Source organism: Schistocerca serialis, chromosome 4 (genome assembly GCF_023864345.2).
Source record: "Schistocerca serialis cubense isolate TAMUIC-IGC-003099 chromosome 4, iqSchSeri2.2, whole genome shotgun sequence".
NCBI classification, from domain to species: Eukaryota; Metazoa; Arthropoda; class Insecta; order Orthoptera; family Acrididae; genus Schistocerca; species Schistocerca serialis.
In genome coordinates, this window is record NC_064641.1 from 155,336,994 (window position 1) to 155,359,411 (window position 22,418).

The window sequence follows — 22,418 nt, forward strand, 5'->3', positions numbered from 1 at the left end:
CAGCAAGCCTACATAACAGTTTATATTAATAAAAAAACCAATACAGTACTGATTTTGTTTCTTAATATAAACTGTTATGTAGGCTTGCTGTTCCTGTTTTGTGTTGAAGTTTTTTTCTGTTTACTCCGTGCCGGCCGGAGTGGCCGAGCGGTTCTAGGCGCTACAGTCTACAGTCAGGTTTGAATCCTGTCTCGGGCATGGATGTGTGTAGTGTTTTTAGGTTAGTTAGGTTTAAATAGTTCTAAGGTATAGGGGACTTATGACCCCAAAAGTTAATTCCCATAGTGCTCAGAGCCATTTGAACCATTTTTGTTTAATCATAACATGTAAGCTTTCACGGCCGGCGTCTTCATTAATTAAAACTTCCGGGCTGAATTGCCGTGGTCCATATATAAAACTGCTCCTTTCTGACGTTTCGTTGCCTACTGCGGGCAGCATCATCTGAGGGGAGTCGGCGACTGGCTGCTAGGTGCTGTAGGTCCCGCTTATATAGAGCGCTTAGATGGCTCCACAACTCATCACGTGCTTCCGACTTTAAAACTATCTCTGGCTAGTGCCATCTCTCTCGATTATAGGTAATCGATAGTCACTTCGTTGGTACAGAAGCGACCGCCATATCTTGTCTAGTTTTAATCCTCCTCCTTTTTTATTAAAATTATTTTCGTGCTTGTAGATCTCTCTAGCTTCTCTATACGTGAGGGTATAATAATGTGAGGTCCTAACTATCACGTTTGTCTCACTAAATTTTATTTTTGTTTACTCCGTTTTTATTTATTTACTGTTCTTTTCTTTTACTTTTTACAATGGATTATTACCACATTATCAAAGATGTTATTTACTGTGTATTTCCGCTTCAATCCAGACGTGTAACTTCTTTTACAATGTTGCTTACAAACATTCTAACTTCTTTGGTGACAATACTCAGTAAATGTCTGAATATGGCCTTGTAACCCGCAAAGCGGTTAACAAATTGAAAGTACCGTAATACTGTAGAACAAAAGCAGAGTAGCTCTTTCCATGTATTATAATGTTGTTCTAACAAGAACCGACGGAAGAATCGGTGAACACAATTATTGTGAAGGTGGTTCGATGAAACCCCTGTCATGCACGTAAGTGTGATTTGCACAGGATCCACGTAGATATGTAAGACGAATAAATTCGCCGCTTGGTTGTGAGCTAGGAACTGACTACTTGGCAGCGGCACGTCAGAAGCTGTGCCCAGATGTTCCTGAAGAACGGCACAATACCGACAGCCAGCCAGCCAATTACGCGGCTGGGAGGCAAGCGGCCCTGGATATCGGTCGGCGATCGCGGCCGCTAAACGAAAACTGCGCGCCGCCATAACGACGGAGGCAGCAGTTGCCGCCAGAGATGCCCCTAACGAGATCACAGGGCCCAGATAGAGGGCAGAGCAGGGCAGGGCCAGACAGATGCGTGCCGGCCCTTCTCACGCGGCCGCCGGCCAGCGTGGGCGGCGGGGGCGAGGCCGTCCGTGGTGGTCCGTCTCGGTGGGCGACATCTGATACGCAGACTCTACTTACTCTCATTCATGCCGCGCCACACGGGCGTCTACACGATGTCGAGTTACACCATCACCACCGTATTATCAAACAACACAACGTGTGTGTAAAGCTCAAACGCAGCACTCTCGAGAAATGTACTCGACGGCGGTGCAGAGGACTGCTGTAATTTCGAAATCGCCAGCTTCTCTGTAGAACTACCAGCGAGCTGCACATCGAAACGAGCGCCTTGCAACATCATAATATAGAGGTGCTAACTAACATATTTTGTCCCCTATGTTTGTTGTATATGAATCGATAAAAATCAGAAACCCCTCATTTTTGCAAAATGGGATGATGTCCGCCGCTCGTGGTCTAGTGGCTAGCGTTGTTGCCTCTGGATCAAGGGGTCCTGGGTTCAATTCCCGGCCAGGTCGGGGATTTTCTCCATCCGGGGACTGGGTGTTTGTGTAATCCTCATCATGTCATCATCATTCTAGACGTGGCGAGACTGGAAATGGAAAGACTGGGAACTTGTAACGGTGCTAATGACCACGATGTTGAACGCCCCACAAATCATCATCATCAAAATGAGATAATGGCGGATTGTGTATCTTTGTAGCTAGCAATACTGACTGTGACAGAAATACCTCATGGCGGTTTAATGGTTCCCAGCCGGCCGGTGCTGGCGGAGCGGTTCTAGGCGCTTCGGTCGCAGGTTCGAATCATGCCTCGGGCATGGATGTGTGTGATGTCCTTAGGTTAGTTAGGTTTAAGTAGTTCTACGTTCTAGGAGACTGATGACCACAGATGTTAAGTCCCATAGTTCTCAGCGCCATTTGAACCATTTTTAATGGTTTCCATGTTATGAGATGGTAAATTTTACTCTTTTGTTCAGAAAGGCCTCATCTTCAGTGACATTTCTGCACTTAATGGGTGGAGATATCACTCCCTTTGATTTCTCATTGTTTTCCTCCGTAGTTTACTTTTTTCTCTAAGGTTGCTGTACCTGACTGCTAAACTATACATACATATATACATAGATATACATAGATACACATATACATATATACATACATATATACATATACATATACATATACATATATACATATACATATACATATATACATATATACATATACATACATATACACACATATACATACATATACACACATATATATACATATACATACATATATATACATATACATATACACATATACACACACACACACACACACACACACACACACACACACACACACACACACACACACACATATATATATATATATATATATACACGTTATGTGAATATAGTGGAACTACTATCATACTCTGTTTTCATTGCATTATTACATTGTTTAATTATTGCTTCTCTGTTGTTAAGGCATTTCTAATATGTGTGATGCAGAACCACCAAGAGAGAGATAAGTATACGCGTTCGCATCAAACGTAAATGTCATATTATACAGGAAGCGAGACAGAAAAACAGAAAATACATAAACTGCAAGGGCAAGTACGTTTCGCCCAAAACTCGAGGTTTACATTGCAGCACGTATTGTACACTAGTTTGCTATCAATACGTTAACGAATCGCGCGAAAACGCCATTTGTTGCAATTTATTTGATGTTTGAACTCCTACGTATCTCGTGTCCAATAGGTATACATATTTATTAACGTTTCGGCTCCTGCACCAGGTATGTACAACCTTTTGGGTCTACAATAACGTACCATGTAGTAGAAAATGTGGGATATTTCTCAACATCTTTCAATTATTTGTCCTTTTGATAATCAAATTTTTGCTTCTTCTGAAAAATTTGTGGTATTGGACGTAAGGAGTTTCTGATTTTATCAATTCAAATATGGTATCCTAGTTTTATCTTTTAAATACACCAAGGTGACGAAAGTCATGTGACACCTCCTAATATAGTGTCGGACCTACTTTTGCCCGGCGTAGCGCAGCAACTTGACGTTGAATAGACTCCTGAAGTCGTCGGAAATCCCCTGCAGAAATATTGAGCCATACTGTCTCTATAGCTGTCCATAATTGTGAAAGTGTCGGCGGCGAAGGATTTTGTGCACGAACTCACGTCTCGATTATGTCCCATAAATATCCGTTGCGATTGGTGTCGGGTGACCTGGGTGACCAAATTCTTCTCTCGAATTGTCCAGCATGTTCTTCCAATCAGTCGCAAACAACTCTGGCGCAGTGACATCGTTGTTTGGGAACATGAAGTACAAGAAAGCAAATGGTTTCCAAGTAGCCGATCATAACCATTTCCCGTCAAAGTTCTGTTCAATTGGACCAGAGGACCCGGGCCATTCCATGTAAACAGAGCCCACACCGTTTTGGAGTCACCATCAGCTTGCACAGTGCCTTGTTGACAACATCGCTCCATGGTCTTGTGGGGATTACGCCACACTCGAACCCTACCGTCAGCTCTTACCAACTAAAATGGTAACTCATCTGATCAGGTCATGATTTTTCTGTCGTGTAAGGTCCAAATGATATGGTCACGAGCCCGGGAGAGGCCCCGCAGGCGATGTTCTGTTTGCAAAGGCAATCGCGTCTGTCGTCTCATGCTATAGCCCATTAACGCCAAATTTCGACGCACTGTCGTAACGGATACGTTAGTCGTACATCCCACACCGATTTCTCCGGTTAGTTCCAGTGGTGGTGCTTGTCTCTTATCACTGACAACCTTACGCAAACGCTGCTGCTCTCGGTCGTTAAGTGAAGGCCCTTGGCCACTGCCCTGTGTGTAGTGAGAGGTAGTATTCTCAGCACCCTCTTGACACTGTGGATCTCGGAAGATTGGAGTCCCTGACCATTTCCAAAATGGAATCTCCATGCATCTAGCTCGAACTACCATTCCACGTCAAGGTCTTTTGTATCCCGTCAATTTGATGAACTGCACGACATCCCTTTGGAACACAGCCATGCTGTTCTGAGAACTGGAATCGTCAGCCCAAACCACCAGTCTACTCATTCGGATTCCTACCAACGTTCTGGGCGTCCATCGCCGGTACAATGTTCCTGATGGGTTCCAGCTCACTTCACCACAGCAGCAAAACGAAATCCACAGATATCAACCACCAGACCCTTGATACCGAGTCAATTTAATTTATCTTCACAAGATGACTAACAAAACTCTTGCTCTACCCCAAATGTTAAGAAATATTGCCGGCCGCTGTGGGTGAGCGGTTCTAGGCGCTTCAGTCCGGAAACTCCCTGCTGCTTCGGTCGCAGGTTCGAATTCTGCCTCGGGCATGTATGTGTGTGATGTCCTTAGGTTAATTAGGTTTAAGTAGTTGTAAATCTAGGGGACTGTTGATCTCAGATGTTAAGTCCTATAGTGCTTAGAGCCATTTGAACCATTTAATAAATACAGAGGGGTCCAAAGAAATGTATCCACTGTTTAAAAGTCCATAACTTGCAAACTAATAGACGGAGTTGTCTCATTTTTAGTGAAAGTGTAGCTTAAAGTCCAACTTAAAGATATAACTGTAGGTGTTCGAAATGGTCACCATTAACATACACACCCATACGATGCCGCCGAACAGCAGCACGAACTACTGACTGCAACGTGCTCAGTTGGATATTTGCATATGAATGTACGATGGAGTCTCGAAGTTCATCCAATTTGTGTGGCTTTTGTCGATAAACGACGTCCTTTAGTGTTCCCCACAGGAAAAAGTCCAAAGGAATTAGGTCTGGGGAACGTGGTGGATACTCCACAGCACCTCTACGATCTATCCATCATCCTGGTAGATTTTCGTCGAGATACGCCCTAACACGATTTTGGTAGTGGGGGCTGGGACAGCAGCTTGTTGAAAGTAAACTCTTCCGTCTACATACCAGTCTCGGATGGCAGGTAAAATGGATGTCTGAAGCTTCTGAAGGTACACCTCACCGGTAACTGTACTGTCAAAGAAGAATGGCCCAATCAAGCCCCGGTAAGACAACCCACACCACACATTTACTCCTGGAAAACTCACGTCTGAAACCTTTTCACATGAACCACCTGAATATAAATGATAGCTAGTTGTAGTAGTAGCTTTATTCATCCGTAGATCTCTTTTTACAAGGATATAGGACATGCCAGTCAACGGACTGCCCTTTTATACTTTGTCTACGCGATACTACCGCGATCTGTATATCTGCTCAATGCTATCCCATGGCTTTTATTGCCTCATTGTATTTTGATTCTGTGTGTTAATTACAAATGTGGTATGTGCTGTGACCCGTATGCGTTATTTTGTATTATGGTGTATTTATTTTGGTATAATGTCATTAGGGAAAGCAATATCGTTGGCTGAGAGAAAAAAAACTTGTCTGGGAGTGCTATCGCTGGACCCAAGTGTGACGTCAGAGTAGAGCGCGCAACTGGCTTGGTTGTGAGACTTACGAGCGAACACAAGCAAGTGGCGTGCACTGTCGGAATTGTTACTAGCGAGGCACTAGGAGCGTGACGAGCGTGAATATATGAGAGGCTTCAACAACGTTAACATCCTGCCCCGTAATTTTTCATTGCGAATCGAAGTGCGTCCACAAAATGACATGGAGCAATGGGAGCATGGTAGACGACAACAAAGACAACAGCTTAACATCTGCAACGAATTGTAAGGTTATTTTGTTTTCGTCAATGTCAGAAACTTTGCAAGGCATTACCCAGTGATATTCTCAGTGAAATTTATTACAATGGTGAGTGTTGTACGTAAAAAATGCAGGTAACTGATCCTGTCTTTATCTTCAGACATTTTCACGCACTTAGCGCCCTCTTCCTTTCCCGAGTGTCATTGTTTAAATAACTAAAAGGGAAGTACTAAAAATCATTGCCGGTTTTTTTCTTTGCTAAAATAATAACTGAAAGTAATTAATAACGAAGCTTCTATAAGTTATCATTATTGTTCAATAGTATATCGAAGACAACGTAAAGTAAAATAACTTAAAATTAAAGTAATTTTGGACGTTTCAAATCAAAGGAAAGAATACATTAAGCTCACGTATTTCATAGCAATGTCTATTGTAAAATTTCTTTTGTGTACTAGCATGATTCGTATGTTGGCGTTGACAGTCTGTTGGACGCCAACAGTTGTTTATTTCATACAGTAAATTCTCGTAGTAATTCCAATCTATTTAATTTACCTAGCTTGCCATGTAAAGGAATGTAGTGCACTAAAGTAAAAGTTAATATGAGGTTAAGTAAATTACTATCGAAACAAGAGAGCTACCTCCGATCATTCATCATCTTATCAATAACGAGTTTAAATATGTCTCCAAATTAGCACAGTTAAGTATAAACGTTATAAGACCATTTCTTTTTTTATTCATTATTATTTCGTAGCGTATTGCGTTGCTACACGGACAGCCAAATGATTAAGTATTTATTGTTGTACGCTTTAATGGTGAGATAGTGGACAGACATTGTCCAATTGAGATGGCGACCGTATTAATTAATCGCTGTATTACTTCAATTAGTTTCGTTGTGGACTCTGAGTCATGTTGTACCCCCTTTCGTTTCGGATCTTATGTAATACCACTGCTTTAAATATTAAATATAATCCATATAAGTAATAAGTTCAGGAGTAGAACACGTTGTTCATTACGTATAACGATTGTTGTGTACTTCTCTAATCTAACCGGTCAAAAAATTAAATTCGTTAGGCACGCGCGATTGTGGTTATATATCACATTAGGCGATTAGTCAGGGGGGAGCTTACAATCAGACGGAGTCCAGCATTCGAAACGCGTTGTCAACAATTAAATTTTACTGACATATTACTTTGTGATTATTTATTTATTGTTACAAAAACTGATCTCTTCAGGCTCACGTAGTTTACATCAGCAAATTAGCAGAATTTGCTTTTTATACATTACGTGTCGCACGAGAGAGAAAGTCGCATCCAGTGAATAATTTGCGGTAACCGTGAAGCCCAATTAGATGTTCTGTGTTTTATTGCCTTGGAGCTAGATATCCCCTTGTTCGAGCACGATACAGGTAACAGAGATTTTCAATAAGCATACACTGAAAGTGTGGGGGCATTTACAGTAGTCATTAATAGACGATGTGTCCATCCCTCGTCTTTATAATAGCATGAACACTTCTGGGGACAATTCCAACGAGATGTCTGCATGTCTGTGGAGGAATGTTCTTCAAGAGCCGAGACCAGAGAAGGTAGTGACGTTGGACTCCGGGGGTCCGGGGAGAATTCAGCGTTCTACCTTATCCCAAAGGTTTTCAGTTGGGTTCAAGTCAGTACTATGGGAAGACCAGTCATTTGATGAATGTTACCGTCCACAAAACATTGCCACAGAGATGTTGCTTTACGACATTGTGCGTTGTCATGCTGAAGCAAACAGTCATCGTCTCTGAACTGTTCCTGTACTGTAAGTAGAACACAAAAAAATGGTTCAAATGGCTCTAAGCACTATAGGACATAACATCTGAGATCATCAGTCCCCTAGACTTGGAACTACTTTGACTACGAAACTACTTTAACCTAACTAACCTAAGGACATTATACACATCCATGCCCGAGGCAGGATTCGAACCGGCAACCATAGCAGCAGCGCGGTTCCGGACCGAAGAGCCTAGAACCGCTCGGCCACAGCGGCCGGCGCAGAACACAATTCTGTAAAATACGTTCATATTCTTTCGCATTCAGCGTTTTCTTCAGCGGAACAAGAAACCCCAACCTAAGCATCAAAAACACCTCCACACTGTAACACCAGGTCGTCCCTACTTCACTGTTTGCTATAGGCGTAAGGGAAGGTGACGCCACTGGCCAGACCTAAATATTCCATCGGACTGTCACAGGGGACAGAGTGAGTTAACAGTCCGTATCACTCGTTTGCACACGTTCACTGTTTAAGGACGCCCCTCTTGAGAGTCGCTTAGCGTTGGCTGTAGTAATGTGTGGTTTATGGGGAGCTGCTGTTACACTGCACCCCATTCTTTTAAACTCCCTACGCACAGGCAGTGTACTACGTGAAGTTCTGGTAGCACTTTGGATCTCTCGAGTGATTCCTTCCGCTGAAATCATACGATTCTTTATAATCTTCTTTCACAATGCTCGACGGTCCCCGTCTGTCAGTTAGGGCTGTGATAAAAAGATAAAATATCGATATACCAACATCTTTTTCCAAAAAATATCGATATACAGGGTGTATCAAAAACAATATACATATTACAAAGTATTATTTTGTACAAACTATCGATCACTATGCCTCGGCTCGGCTACTAGAGAAGCAAATACAGAGTCTAGTTTATATTAATAGCCGCTAGATGTCAGTTGTCTTCTGTTTTGCTTGGTAACCGTCATATGTCTAAAATGGCTACTCTGCAGCAGAAATCATTTTGTGTTCTCGAGTGTGCGAAGTGCAATTCCGTGGTTGCAGTCCAAAGACGTTTCAGGTAGAGGTACCAAATTGATCCTCCTGTAGGGAAGCAGCCTACTCACGCTGTAGTAAATTCACATCAGTTTCCATTGTGTGCCAGCCAGTCTGCTGTAACTAGCTCTGACGTCATAAATGTTGCGCAATACTGTAAAAATCAAGCAAAGAACCTAAAACTTTTCTAGCATGTCAGAAATAATACTAAATTAATGTGTGTTAAATATCAGTTCGATAACTTCAGCCATTTTCGAAATTTGGACGTTTTTCTGAAAAAATTATTGGCGCAACAGAAAAGAGCTAGAGACTTCAAAATTTATATTTAGATTCATCTTTCATAATGATTTAATAAAAATAGTACTTTGGATTTCACATATTAAGATTTTAGTGGAAATTCGTGATTTTGTGGTTTTCGTCTCAAAACCGAAGGAAGCAAGATAGATTAAGTAGGCTAGTAAATAAGGCTAGGATGTTTAGATTTAAATAGGTTGGAGGTCCGCTATGATTATGAAGATGTGTAAAGTTTCTTTTGAATACATATAAAATTATAGCGATAGTGGATCTCAAAAGGGCCAGTTCAGAGCTCATCTACTGCGTACAGTGTAATTTAATTAATTCTCTCGCCCAGAATATTTAACTTAGCCACGTCAAAATTTTATTATCAATACTTACCTGCGTGCTGAATGCACGTTTAAATTAAGAGCTTCTTCGGCCATCAGCAAAAGAAGCTATAAATTATTATGTAACTTGAAGTGGTGCGTTACTAGCCCAGCGGCTAGTCGGGAGAGCCGAAAAGATCAGGCGTTCCCTTAGCCGTCCGCACCGCGGCTTTATACACTCCTGGAAATGGAAAAAAGAACACATTGACACCGGTGTGTCAGACCCACCATACTTGCTCCGGACACTGCGAGAGGGCTGTACAAGCAATGATCACACGCACGGCACAGCGGACACACCAGGAACCGCGGTGTTGGCCGTCGAATGGCGCTAGCTGCGCAGCATTTGTGCACCGCCGCCTTCAGTGTCAGCCAGTTTGCCATGGCATACGGAGCTCCATCGCAGTCTTTAACACTGGTAGCATGCCGCAACAGCATGGACGTGAACCGTATGTGCAGTTGACGGACTTTGAGCGAGGGCGTATAGTGAGCATGCGGGAGGCCGGGTGGACATACCGCCGAATTGCTCAACACGTGGGGCGTGAGGTCTCCACAGTACATCGATGTTGTCGCCAGTGGTCGGCGGAAGGTGCACGTGCCCGTCGACCTGGGACCGGACCGCAGCGACGCACGGATGCACGCCAAGACCGTAGGATCCTACGCAGTGCCGTAGGGGACCGCACCGCCACTTCCCAGCAAATTAGGGACACTGTTGCTCCTGGGGTATCGGCGAGGACCATTCGCAACCGTCTCCATGAAGCTGGGCTACGGTCTCGCACACCGTTAGGCCGTCTTCCGCTCACGCGCCAACATCGTGCAGCCCGCCTCCAGTGGTGTCGCGACAGGCGTGAATGGAGGGACGAATGGAGACGTGTCGTCTTCAGCGATGAGAGTCGCTTCTGCCTTGGTGCCAATGATGGTCGTATGCGTGTTTGGCGCCGTGCAGGTGAGCGCCACAATCAGGACTGCATACGACCGAGGCACACAGGGCCAACACCCGGCATCATGGTGTGGGGAGCGATCTCCTACACTGGCCGTACACCACTGGTGATCGTCGAGGGGACACTGAATAGTGCACGGTACATCCAAACCGTCATCGAACCCATCGTTCTACCATTCCTAGACCAGCAAGGGAACTTGCTGTTCCAACAGGACAATGCACGTCCGCATGTATCCCATGCCACCCAACGTGCTCTAGAAGGTGTACGTCAACTACCCTGGCCAGCAAGATCTCCGGATCTGTCCCCCATTGAGCATGTTTGGGACTGGATGAAGCGTCGTCTCACGCGGTCTGCACGTCCAGCACGAACGCTGGTCCAACTGAGGCGCCAGGTGGAAATGGCATGGCAAGCCGTTCCACAGGACTACATCCAGCATCTCTACGATCGTCTCCATGGGAGAATAGCAGCCTGCATTGCTGCGAAAGGTGGATATACACTGTACTAGTGCCGACATTGTGCATGCTCTGTTGCCTGTGTCTATGTGCCTGTGGTTCTGTCAGTGTGATCATGTGATGTATCTGACCCCAGCAATGTGTCAATAAAGTTTCCCCTTCCTGGGACAATGAATTCACGGTGTTCTTATTTCAATTTCCAGGAGTGTATATAAGAACGCAGCGCGAGGAAGCAAGGCCCCAGTTCTCTCCAGACGCTGAATGACACGCAATCTGTGTCGGGAGTCGCGTCGCATCAGTGTCACTGCTACAAACAGCCTCGGATGCCGTATAGTGTTAATTCTGGGTTGACTTTAATTATCGATATTCGGTTTGCGTATTGTCGTATTTTCACGTGCCGTCGCGGGACAGACATTCTACCAATTATTTAGCGTGGCGTTTGATGAAATATTTTCATCAAATTATGGCGAGCATTCTTTTTAACATTTAATTCGGACATTTATAGTTGCATCAGCGCATTAGACTCTGAACTGCTCTGTTAGTTAGGTTGTAGGGATACTTGTGTTTTTTATCAGTGAATTTCAGAATATACTCAACTATTTTGGAAAACCGTTTTTGATTAGAAATCCCGGACAATCTCCTAATTCCTCAGAGCTATAAGCTGCAGCTGTAATAACATTCTCAGATAAAGTGGGCACTAGGATCTCTAATTACTGGTTCCATGTTTTATTAAATCACTTTCTGGGTGCCAAAAAGTAAATAGAGAGCCAGTGTTGAGAACGGCGAAAGACAGCATTAACAACATTCTAAAAGCCAGAAACTGATTCAACATGCAAGCATTTATCCAGCAATTAATTTGATTTCTTTATACAGCACTTATCCGCCGCCCCACACTCCGAATGGGTGGAACACTCGCAGATGGTATCGACAGTTTCTAGATACAGAATGCGTATGTGAAGGAAAGAGTCCTGGCCGTCCACATGTTCCTGAAGAAAATGCTGCACGAATTCAAACTGCTTTCCAACGTAATCCTTCAACATTAACTCGTCGCGCCAGTCGGGAGTTACGACTGCCTACAACAACAATTTGGCGTGTTTCGAGACATCGGTTGGTTACAAAGCTGTACAAGATACGGCTGTTGCAAGCTCTGCGTTCTGATGACAAACGCAAATTTTGTAACGAGATTCTTGATGCTATTGACAATAACACTTTCGCAGAACGCATCGTATTCAGTGATGAAGCGACATTCCATGTTAGTGGGCAGGTGAACAGACTCAACGTTTGAATTTGGAGCCTACAGAATCCACATGCAGTCATTGAACATGTACGAGATTCGCCCAAAGTCAATGTGTTTTGTGCGGTATCCCGATCATCTGTTTACGGCCCATTCTTCTTTGATGGAAACACGGTTATCGTTAAGCAGTATCTCGCTATATTACAAAACTGGATGTTTCCGAGGCTGCACGAAGACAAATTCATTTTTCAACAAAAAGGGGGAACCCACTCGCTGGAGTCGGAAAGTGCGTGAATATGTGAAAAACTCCACCGAACCGTTGGATTGGCCGTCAAGGAGCTGGCGACTTAGCATGTCTCAGCTGGGCTCCATGGTCACCCTATTTGACGGCCTCTGTCTTCTTCCATTGGGGTTTCGTTACAGACAACGTTTATGTACCACCACTCCCACAGAACCTGGAAGAGTTGAAGAGCCGAATCCGTACGGACATGCGTGCCGGAGTATGGGACGAATTTGAGTATGGATGTGATATTGTTCGTGTCGCTGATTGAGGACGTATTGAAGATCTGTAATCTGAACTTGACAGGATCGTAAATGTGTGTGCTAAGTTTCATATTTGTATGTCATACAGTTTAATAAATATATGCATTCGAAATACGTAAATTCTTTTTGAAACACTCTGTATATCGGCGGTATTCTTATTCCAATATATCGATATCAAAATGGTAATATCGAGTGGAGATAATTTTATTTTACATTTTATTTTTTCGTAATTTTCGATAAATATTTGAAATTTTTCTTCTGAAATTGTAGCAGAACTTAATTTTACTTTCACTGTGTGAAGGACGTTCCTACTTTTTGAGCTTTCATCGGGCCCGGTCTTTCTTTTTCACTTTCTGAAGCAAGTATGGATGGACGAAAGAACAAGTCCGATTGCACTGGCGGGTGGCAGTGTGAATGAAGTAACAAGGTATCCCATGTGCAGAAATAGTACACAAATTGCGTTAAAGAACTATTTTTAGCTCGACTAGTGTGCTATTTCTTCACATCGGCATTCTTCACAAACAGTTCCTGAAACTGATGAACACAAATCTAAATGACAATATTGGTCTTTGCAGTGGGTGGGGAAATTCTGGCGTAATCGGCGCTCGGTTTTACCAACGGAAACAACAACGTCCAACAAGACCTCGCAATTTTGGCGCTACAACTGCTAGGTCATCGGCGTTTGCAGAAACGAAACAAAACAGCGAAGTCGACGTGAAGTGTTACAGACAATTCCGATATGTGAAAAGACAACTTTTATTGTGCCACTTACACGCAGTTACCATTGTTAACGAAGTGGTTATCGCCAAGCATCGTTTTGTTTTTAGTTCTTGCTCTAAGAGGGTAAGCAGACTGATAGATTGGGGATGTAAAGAATATCTTATAACAAATCAATATTTAAATATACATCTCTAAAACTGGCAGTACATTTAACACTGTGTAAGTTGGTTTTTTTTTGTTTTTTTTTTTGTTTGCTGGTACGTCGATATTTTCCGTAGATCTATCGATAAGTTACCGCGGACAGATAATAATAATTTCTTTGACTATCGATATGTCGGAGTCAGTGAGCTCTGCTGACCCACCCATTCTGCTGGCACTGCTTCTCTGCTGACAACACGATACACACCGCCCCATTTTATACTGGCAGATCCGACTCCCGTACTATCAAGCACTCAGATCCGCATTACATTGGGGTGTCCGGATACTTGATTTGTTTTGGTTACATTACGCGTCGCTCGAGAGACCACAGCAGCTGAATCGTAATCTCCTTGATCTGACATATTGCGTCTTAATATGTCTGAGAGATATCTCCCTATGTTCGAGCACGACACGCGTAATGGCGGGATTCAAAACTAACATACTTATTATTTAGCGCTCTGGGAGGATTTAGAACGCTCACGCAAAATTGTCGTAATTTATGTGATAAAATGGGATACCTACAGCCGTCCTTAGGAAGTCATTTATTGTAAGGCTACCAGTTTAGGTGCTTCAGTTCACCATCTTCAGGCCTTAACTGAAGCCGAGGGGGTCAATCAATATACGGCTTCCTCCTATGTACGAGGTGCGACACTAAAGTAATGAGACTGATGTGAAAAAAAATGTTGCGTACAGTTTTAGTCAAGATTAGTGTTGTCTCCTTCAAAGTAGTTCCCTTCTGATTGCACACACTTTTTCCAGCGCTTGATGCCATTGATGGTAATATTTCTGGAACTCTTCTTCTGTAATATCCTTTAAGACTCTCGTCACAGCTTTTTGGACATCTTGCGTTGTTTGAAAGTGGTGTCCCTTAACCGCCGTTTTGACTCTTGGAAATAGAAAAAAGTCACACGGAGCGATATCTGGTGAATAAGGTTACTGTATGTACTGAAATTTGTTGTGAGGTTAAAAATTGGTGTACTGACAGAGCAGTAAGGGATGGCGCATTATCGTGATGCAGAATCCAATTATCAGCAATGTTGGCACGGACACAAAGAACTCTTTTTACGAAATCTTTCTAAAATTTCTTTGTAATAATATTGGTTAACCATTGCGAACTTTAGCGTTTTGTTTCTGGATCGTACAGAAAAAAAAAACTTTTATCACCAGTGATTACATGGCACAACAATTCTGGATTGATTTCAGTTTGCTCTAACAGATCGGCTGCCACATTTTTCTGTGTTTCTAGCTGTTGTGGTGTGAGATTTTTGGGGACCATTTTTGCACAAATCTTTCTCATACCAAGATCTTCAGTTATCATTACACGAACCGTTTCTCGATTGATGTTCAGTTCTTCTGCAATCATTTTCACGGATAATCTTCTATTAGATAGTACGAGTTCACCCACCCTGGTCAAGTTGAGATTCGTCCATGAGGTTGATGGTCGTCCAGTGCGGTCTTCATTTTCAACATTCGTTCTGCCTTCACTAAACATTTTATGCCAACGAATAACTTGACTCTTGACAACCTCCTCTCCAAAAGTCTTCTGAAGCTTACTGGAAGTTGTCGTCGCGTTTTCACCCAATTTAACGCAAAAAGAAATCGCATACCGTTGTGACGAGAGACACAAACATATGTTAGATTATTACATCACAACTCACTACTGAGCAGTTGCATCGATGTGCCGTTTGGACTAGAAGCAGCTTATACACCAAGCTCAAAGATATTGTGCCTACGCAAGCCTGCAGGGTTGCCACAACTTGCAAAGAAAATCAGTCTCGTTACTTTATCGTCGCACCTCGTATATCTCGCAAAAAAACCATCAAGACAAAATTAGAGAGTTTGGAGCCCACACGGACACTTACCAGTAATTGTTCATATGGGACTGGGAAAAAGGCTAAGTGACACTATTAGACGAAGTACCCTCCGCCACACACAGAAAGCTGACTTGCGACGTGTAGATGTAGATGTTAAGCCATTACAAAACGTTCCGGTTTAAAGTTCCCGGAAAATGATCGCAGGTCAGCTTCAACAGCAATCGCATATGGATTATCATTGCCGAAAGAGCGATAATGCAGACTGTTAAAAACAACCGTCAAGCGTTTAAGATACGCCTCATCGATGAATGACGCACATGGGTGGATGGTGTAGCCCACTTTGACGGCCTTAAGACGTAATTTTAATAAAAAAAACTTTAATTAGTTTAATTCAAATATTTAAGTAGAAATACTAATAGTTACAAAACGGAATACAATATAATCCTAAGAGAGAAAAGGATTAAGAATACTCTAGATTAGAATTCGTTTGTTTGTATTAATCTACAAGTAATAGAGACAATAGTGTCTCGCTCTCACTTTGTCCAGGTTGGTCTGTTAGCTCATTTTGGTACGATCACCTCGTTTCCTCATTGAGTATTTTAGTTTGCCAGTGTGGCCTCAGTTGTCTGAGACTGCCGTCATGTGTGAATGTGAGTTGGCGTTTGCGTGAATTTGTATGTATGTGTTTGCCGTCTAATTCTGACGAAGGCCTTCTGGCCGAAAGCTTTATTTGTGACAGTATGTTTGTTGTCCCTATTTGAGAGTCAGAATCTCCGCTATATGGTGAGTGGCAACTTTCCTTTTCACAATATTATTTCGTTTTTTGTTTTTCTCTAACTGATAGAGCGGAATTTTCAAATAACTGAATATTATAACAGATAAATGTAATTAAATTCACGTTTACAAAAATTCCGATTGGAAAGAGAATGATATAATGAAAAAAATGAAACGAATTGAATAGTTTTTAGAGTATGAGAATTTCACTCTGCAGTGGAGTGTGCGGTGATATGAAACTTCCTGACAGATTAGAACTGTGTGCCGGGCCGAGGCTCAAACTCGAGACCTTCGCCTTTCGCGAGAAAGTGCTCTACCAACTGAGCTACCCAAGCACGACTCACGACCCGTCCTCAAAGCTTCAATTCTGCCAGTAGATTACCTCCTACCTTCTAAACATCACAGAAGCTTTTCTGCGAAGGTAGGAGACGATGTACTGACAGAATTGAAGCTGTGAGGACGGATCGTGAGTCGTGCTTGGGTAGCTCAGTTGGTAGAGAATTTACTAGCGAAAGGCAAAAGTCCTGAGTTCGAGTCTCGGTCCGGCACACAGTTTTAATCTGTCAGGAAGTTTCAGTTTATACAGTGATTAAAATAACGTGGCAAAGGAACAGAAGTAAAAAACTACACTTAAACCAATTAACAGAATAAAAATAATGATCTAAGTCATTTCGATAAAGTTAAAAGAATATAAAAATCTACTGCACAAGATGCGTACCCCTCAACCTCCTGCAAATGAAACTATTATCCTACCCATTACACCACGAAAACAGTCTATGTAACACCACCTATTTAACACTATTGAGCATCACGCAAAATCCTGGAATTGTTTTCGTCGATCACTCACAAACGAGGGTCCACCAGGGCGAAAGGCTGAAGGATGTGATACCTGGTATGTTTACCGACATCACCGTACATTCGGTTTCAGAAAGTCGATCCCATTGCTGGGGGACCACTGCTTGTTAGTGTTCGCTGATACTGGTTTTGAGCTGAGCGCCTCCCTGAGGGAATGCACGCATTTCATTCCCACTGTTATACAGACAATAATGAGAAAAACAAAAACGTGACGTCCTGAATACCCTCGTCCATTGTGCTAAAGTCGTCTCACACGCAGAAAGTCTGCCACTAGAACTGAGCAATCCCCGAAAAGTCTTCCGGGAAAACGGGTACAGCCACAGACAGGTGTCACAGGCTATATCTGGTGTTCAGATGGTTCAAATGGCTCTGAGCACTATGCGACTCAACTTATGACGTCATCAGTCGCCTAGAACTTAGAACGAATTAAACCTAACTAACCTAAGGACATCACACACATCCATGCCCGAGGCAGGATTCGAACCTGCGACCGTAGCGGTCACGCGGTTCCAGACTGAAGCGCCGTTAACCGCACGGACACACCGGCCGGCTTATATCTGGTGTGACACGCAAGAAACACACCAACAGAGAAGAGAACACCACCGAAGAAGAAAGCAAGAAACTTGTCTTTTTGCCTTCTTGTGGTACAGTGTCGGGAAAATAACGGCCTTGCCGCAGTGGATACACCGATTCCCGTGAGATCACTGAAGTTAAGGGCTGTCGGGCGTGGTCGGCACTTGGATGGGTGACCATCCAGGCTGCCATGTGCTGTTGCCATTTTTCGGGGTTCACTCAGCCTCGTGATGACAATTGAGGAGCTACTCGACCGAACAGTAGCGGCTTCGTCAAGAATGCCATCATAACGACCGGCAGAGCGTTGTGCTGACCCCGCGCCCCTCCCATCCGCATCCTCTATGAGAATGACACGGCGGTCGGATGGTCCCGGTACGCCACTCGTGGCCTGACGACGGAGTGCTGAAGAGATATAACATTTCATTGGTGTTGAGGCCCCCAGCAAAAAATTCTTCAGTTCATGAGGTCTATGAAGGAGGATCTAGGGCTTAGAATGCCTGGAGTGTACAACATGCCATGTCAGTGTGCCTGTTACTACGTCGACCAAACAGTACGCACGGTGTAGCAAGGCCGGACGGAACACGAGAGGTGCTTACTCTTAAGCTATCCAGAAAAATCAGCCGTGGCAGAACACGCCTTAGAAAACGGACACCGAATTCTATTCAACGAAACATCTGTCGCTGTGAAGACGAAGGGATTTTGGGAGAACGTCATGAAAGAAGCTATGAAATAAAAACCTCTGAAAACACCATCAACAAGGACGGAGGTTTGCCGCTCAGCAGAGCCTGAGACCTGGCTATCGCGATGTTGAAACGGGCGCGATGGACGCAGAATGAAAACATTACCATATAAGGCGAGGAAGAGCACCAGTGACGTCATAGCCAGCAGTGCGGCTATGTGACGACGCGGCCACGGCGACACAGCAGTCAGTTTTACGAGTTGACAATGACCGGGGAGAGCTCGGTCGAAAGCTCGTGGTATTTTTACCACCTGACGCGGCTGGGGGCCCGAGAAAATTTTATTAATAATGAGAAAAATTAATGACTCCGTTCCGCCCCCCTCCCTACAAGACATAAACTGACTTGGCAGCGGTGGTAAACACGAGGCAGCACCTTCAGGAACAAAGAGCCGTTTGAATGAGTTGCGTCAGCTGTGTCTAAGTAGAACACAGGGAACCGGTCGAGATGAGCGTGTTAGCGATAAGAGTGATGGAGCAGTTCCGCCGCCCGTCTCCTAATGGATGTACCGCGTCCGACCCCCGAGACGGACAGGCCCGGCGCCGTTGTTGTTGTTGCGCGCCTCGGCCCGCGGCCGTGGAAAGCCGGACTTCATTCACGGCGTCGCCTTAGAAAGCGGCCGGGCGACCTCTGGAGCGGCGGCGAGGCCGGCGCTGAGCGCGCGACGCCGGTGACAGCGGCTGTCGACGCGGCTGCCGGGGACCGCAGGAAACCACGACGACTGCTGGGCTGAGCGTGTTGACAGCTGGCCGCTAGTGAACTACGACAACGAAGGAGGCACTCACTCCTAGCTATCGACGCCGCGTACGATCTTACCCGTCCGAAGGTACCAGGTGTACCGGTACAAACATGTCGATAGGTAACATTTGTTGTGAACGAGCCTTAATTTTTTGTTTTGTTTGGTTGGTATGACATCTGTCAAAGATATTTAGTATACATCAAGTCATGGAACAAACAACATCCTATGTTTTCATCGTGTTAACAATGTCGAATTTTGTACCAGAAAGTGATGATTTGCAGAAAACATTAATTTTTTGTTTTCATTTGAAAAAAAGTGCTGCAGAGACGCATCGAATGCTTCTCGAGGCATATGGTGATCATGCTCTATCAGAAGCAACATGCAAAAGATGGTTTCAACGCTTCAGAAATAATGATTTTCATGTAAGAAATGAAGAACGTGGAAGACCACCAAAAAAGTTTGAAGATGCCGAATTGCAAGCAATATTGGATGAATGGGCCGATACTTTGAGTCAGAAGCAAATGGCATCAATGCTAAATGTTGCACAACAAACACTTTCTCTCCGTTTGAAAGCTATGGGAAAGATCGAAAAGTGTGGAAAATGGGTGCCACATGAATTGAATGAAAGACAGATGGAAAACGGAAAAACCATTTGTCAAATTTTACTTCAAAGACATGAAAGAAAATCAGTTTTGCATCGAATTGTTACTGGCGATGAAATATGGATTTATTTTAAGAATTCTAAACTGGAAAAATCGTGGGTTATTCCGGAACAACCATCAACATCGACTGCAAAACCAGATCGATTCGGCAAGAAGACAATGCTCTGTGTTTGGTGGCATCAGAAAGGTATGGTGTATCATGAGCTTCTAAAATCCGGCGAAACTGAATAATAATCGCTACAGACAACAAATGATCAATTTGAACTATGCATTGGTCGAAAAAAGACCAGAATGGGCCAGAAGACATGGCAAAGTAATTTTTTTACACGACAATGCACCTGCACACAAAGCAAAACTGGTTCAGGATAGAATCAAAACACTTTGCTGGGAGCTGTCACCCCATCCGCCGTATTCACTAGACTTGGCCCCTTCCGACTACCATTTGTTTTCATCAATGGGACACGCATTGACCGAGGAACACTTCGATTCCTACGAAGAAGTCGAAAATTGGGTGCCTGATTGGTTTGCTTCAAAAGACAAACATTTCTACTGGCGTGGTGTCCACAAATTGCCAGAAAGGTGGTCAAAATGTGTAGAAAGCAATTGCCAGTACTTTGAATAAAATGTTTTTACTTTTAAAGTCAAAATTAGTGTTTCATTTTCACAAAAAAACGCTCATTTCGTACCGGTACACCTGCTAGATCAGAGTTCCGCGTCCCGTCGATGACGTCATTTTCTGACGGAAATCCTCCTGGTGTCACGATTTTCACCTTTGGCTTAAATGCTCTTAGATTCTGGTCGTATGTGACGTCCACCGGCGTCAAAATACAATCAAGTCCTTCACTGCGCGATAGCAGTGGTAACGTTCCCGACGACAGGTGTCACTAAACCGAAGTTACTAAACGTAAAAATCAAACACCCTCCGAATAGACCTTGAAGGCCCAATGGCACCGACCGGTCGCCGTGTTTTCCTTAGTCCTTAGGCGTCACCGGATGCAGATACAGAGAGACATGTGGTCAGCACACCGCTTCCCCGTCTGTTGTCTGTTTTCGTGACTGGTGCCGCTACTTCTCAATCAAGTAACTCGTCAATTGGCCTATCAGCAGCTCAGTGCAGCCCGCAACCAAACAGCACTCGCCAGACCTGGACGGTGACCCATCCAAGTGCTAGCCCGGCCCGACAGCGCTTAGCTATGGTGATCTGACGGGAACCTGTGTTACCACTGCGGCAAGGCAGTAGGCCGTGTTACTAAATATACACTACTGGCCATTAAAATTGTTACACCAAGAAGAAATGCAGATGATGAACGGGTATTCATCGGACAACTATACTATAATAGAACTGACATGTGATTACATTTTCACGCAAATTGGGTGCACAGATCCTGAGAAATCGGTACCCAGAACAACCACCTATGGCCGTAATAACGGCCTTAATACGCCTGGGCACTGAGTCAAACAGAACTTGGATGGTGTGTACAGCTACAGCTGCCCATGCAGCTTCGACACGATACCACAGTTCATCAAGAGTAGTGACTGGCGTATTGTTGCTCGGCCACCATTGACCAGACGTTTTCAATTGGTGAGAGATCTGGAGAATGTGCTGGCCAGGGCAGCAGTCGAATATTTTCTGTATGCAGAAAGGCCCGTACAGGACCTGCAACATGCGGTCGTGCATTATCCTGCTGAAATGTAGGGTTTCGCAGGGATCGAATGAAGGGTAGAGCCACGGGTCGTAACACATCTGAAATGTAACGTCCACTGTTCAAAGTGCCATCAATGCGAACAAGAGGTGACCGAGACGTGTAACAAATGACACCCCATACCATCACGCCGGGTAATATGCCACTATGGCGATGACGAATACACACTTCCGATGTGCGTTCACCGCGACGTCGCCAAACACGGATGCGACCATCATGATGCTGTAAACAGAACATGGAGTCATCCAAAAAAAATGACGTTTAGCCATTCGTGCACCCAGGTTCGTCGGTGAGTACACCATCGCAGGGGCTCCTTTCTGCGATGCAGCGTCAAGGGTAACCGCAGCCATGGTCTCCGAGCTGATAGTCCATGCTGCTGCAAACGTCGTCGAAATGTTCGTGCAGATAGTTGTTGTCTTGCAAACGTCTCCATCTGTTGACTCAGGGATCGAGACGTGGCTGTACGATCCGTTACAGCCATACGGATAGGATGCCTGTAATCTCGACTGCTAGTGATACGAAGCCGTTGGGATCCAGCACGGCGTTCCGTATTACCCTCCTGAACCCACCGATTCCATATTCTGCTAACAGTCATTGGATGTCGACCAACGCGAGCAGCAATGTCGCGATACGATAATCCGCAATCGCGATAGGCTGCAATCCGACCTTTATCAAAGTCGGAAACGTGATGGTACACATTTCTCCTCTTTACTCGAGGCATCACAACAACGTTTCACCAGGCAACGCCCGTCAACTGCTCTGTGTGTATGAGAAATCGGCTGGAAATTTTCCTCATGTCAGCACGTTGTAGGTGTCGCCACCGGCGCCAAGCTAGTGTGAATGCTCTGAAAAGCTAATCATTTGCATATTACAGCATCATCTTCCTGTCGGTTAAATTTCGCGTCTGTAGCAC

General features: G+C 44.2%; 1 protein-coding gene across 1 annotated transcript in view; it reads right to left on the reverse strand.

Annotated features, from left to right (window-relative positions):
- The window catches only part of LOC126473920 (netrin-1-like), a 549,144-nt gene that overhangs the window by 202,722 nt on the left and 324,004 nt on the right, over positions 1 to 22,418 (reverse strand). The window lies entirely within an intron of this gene.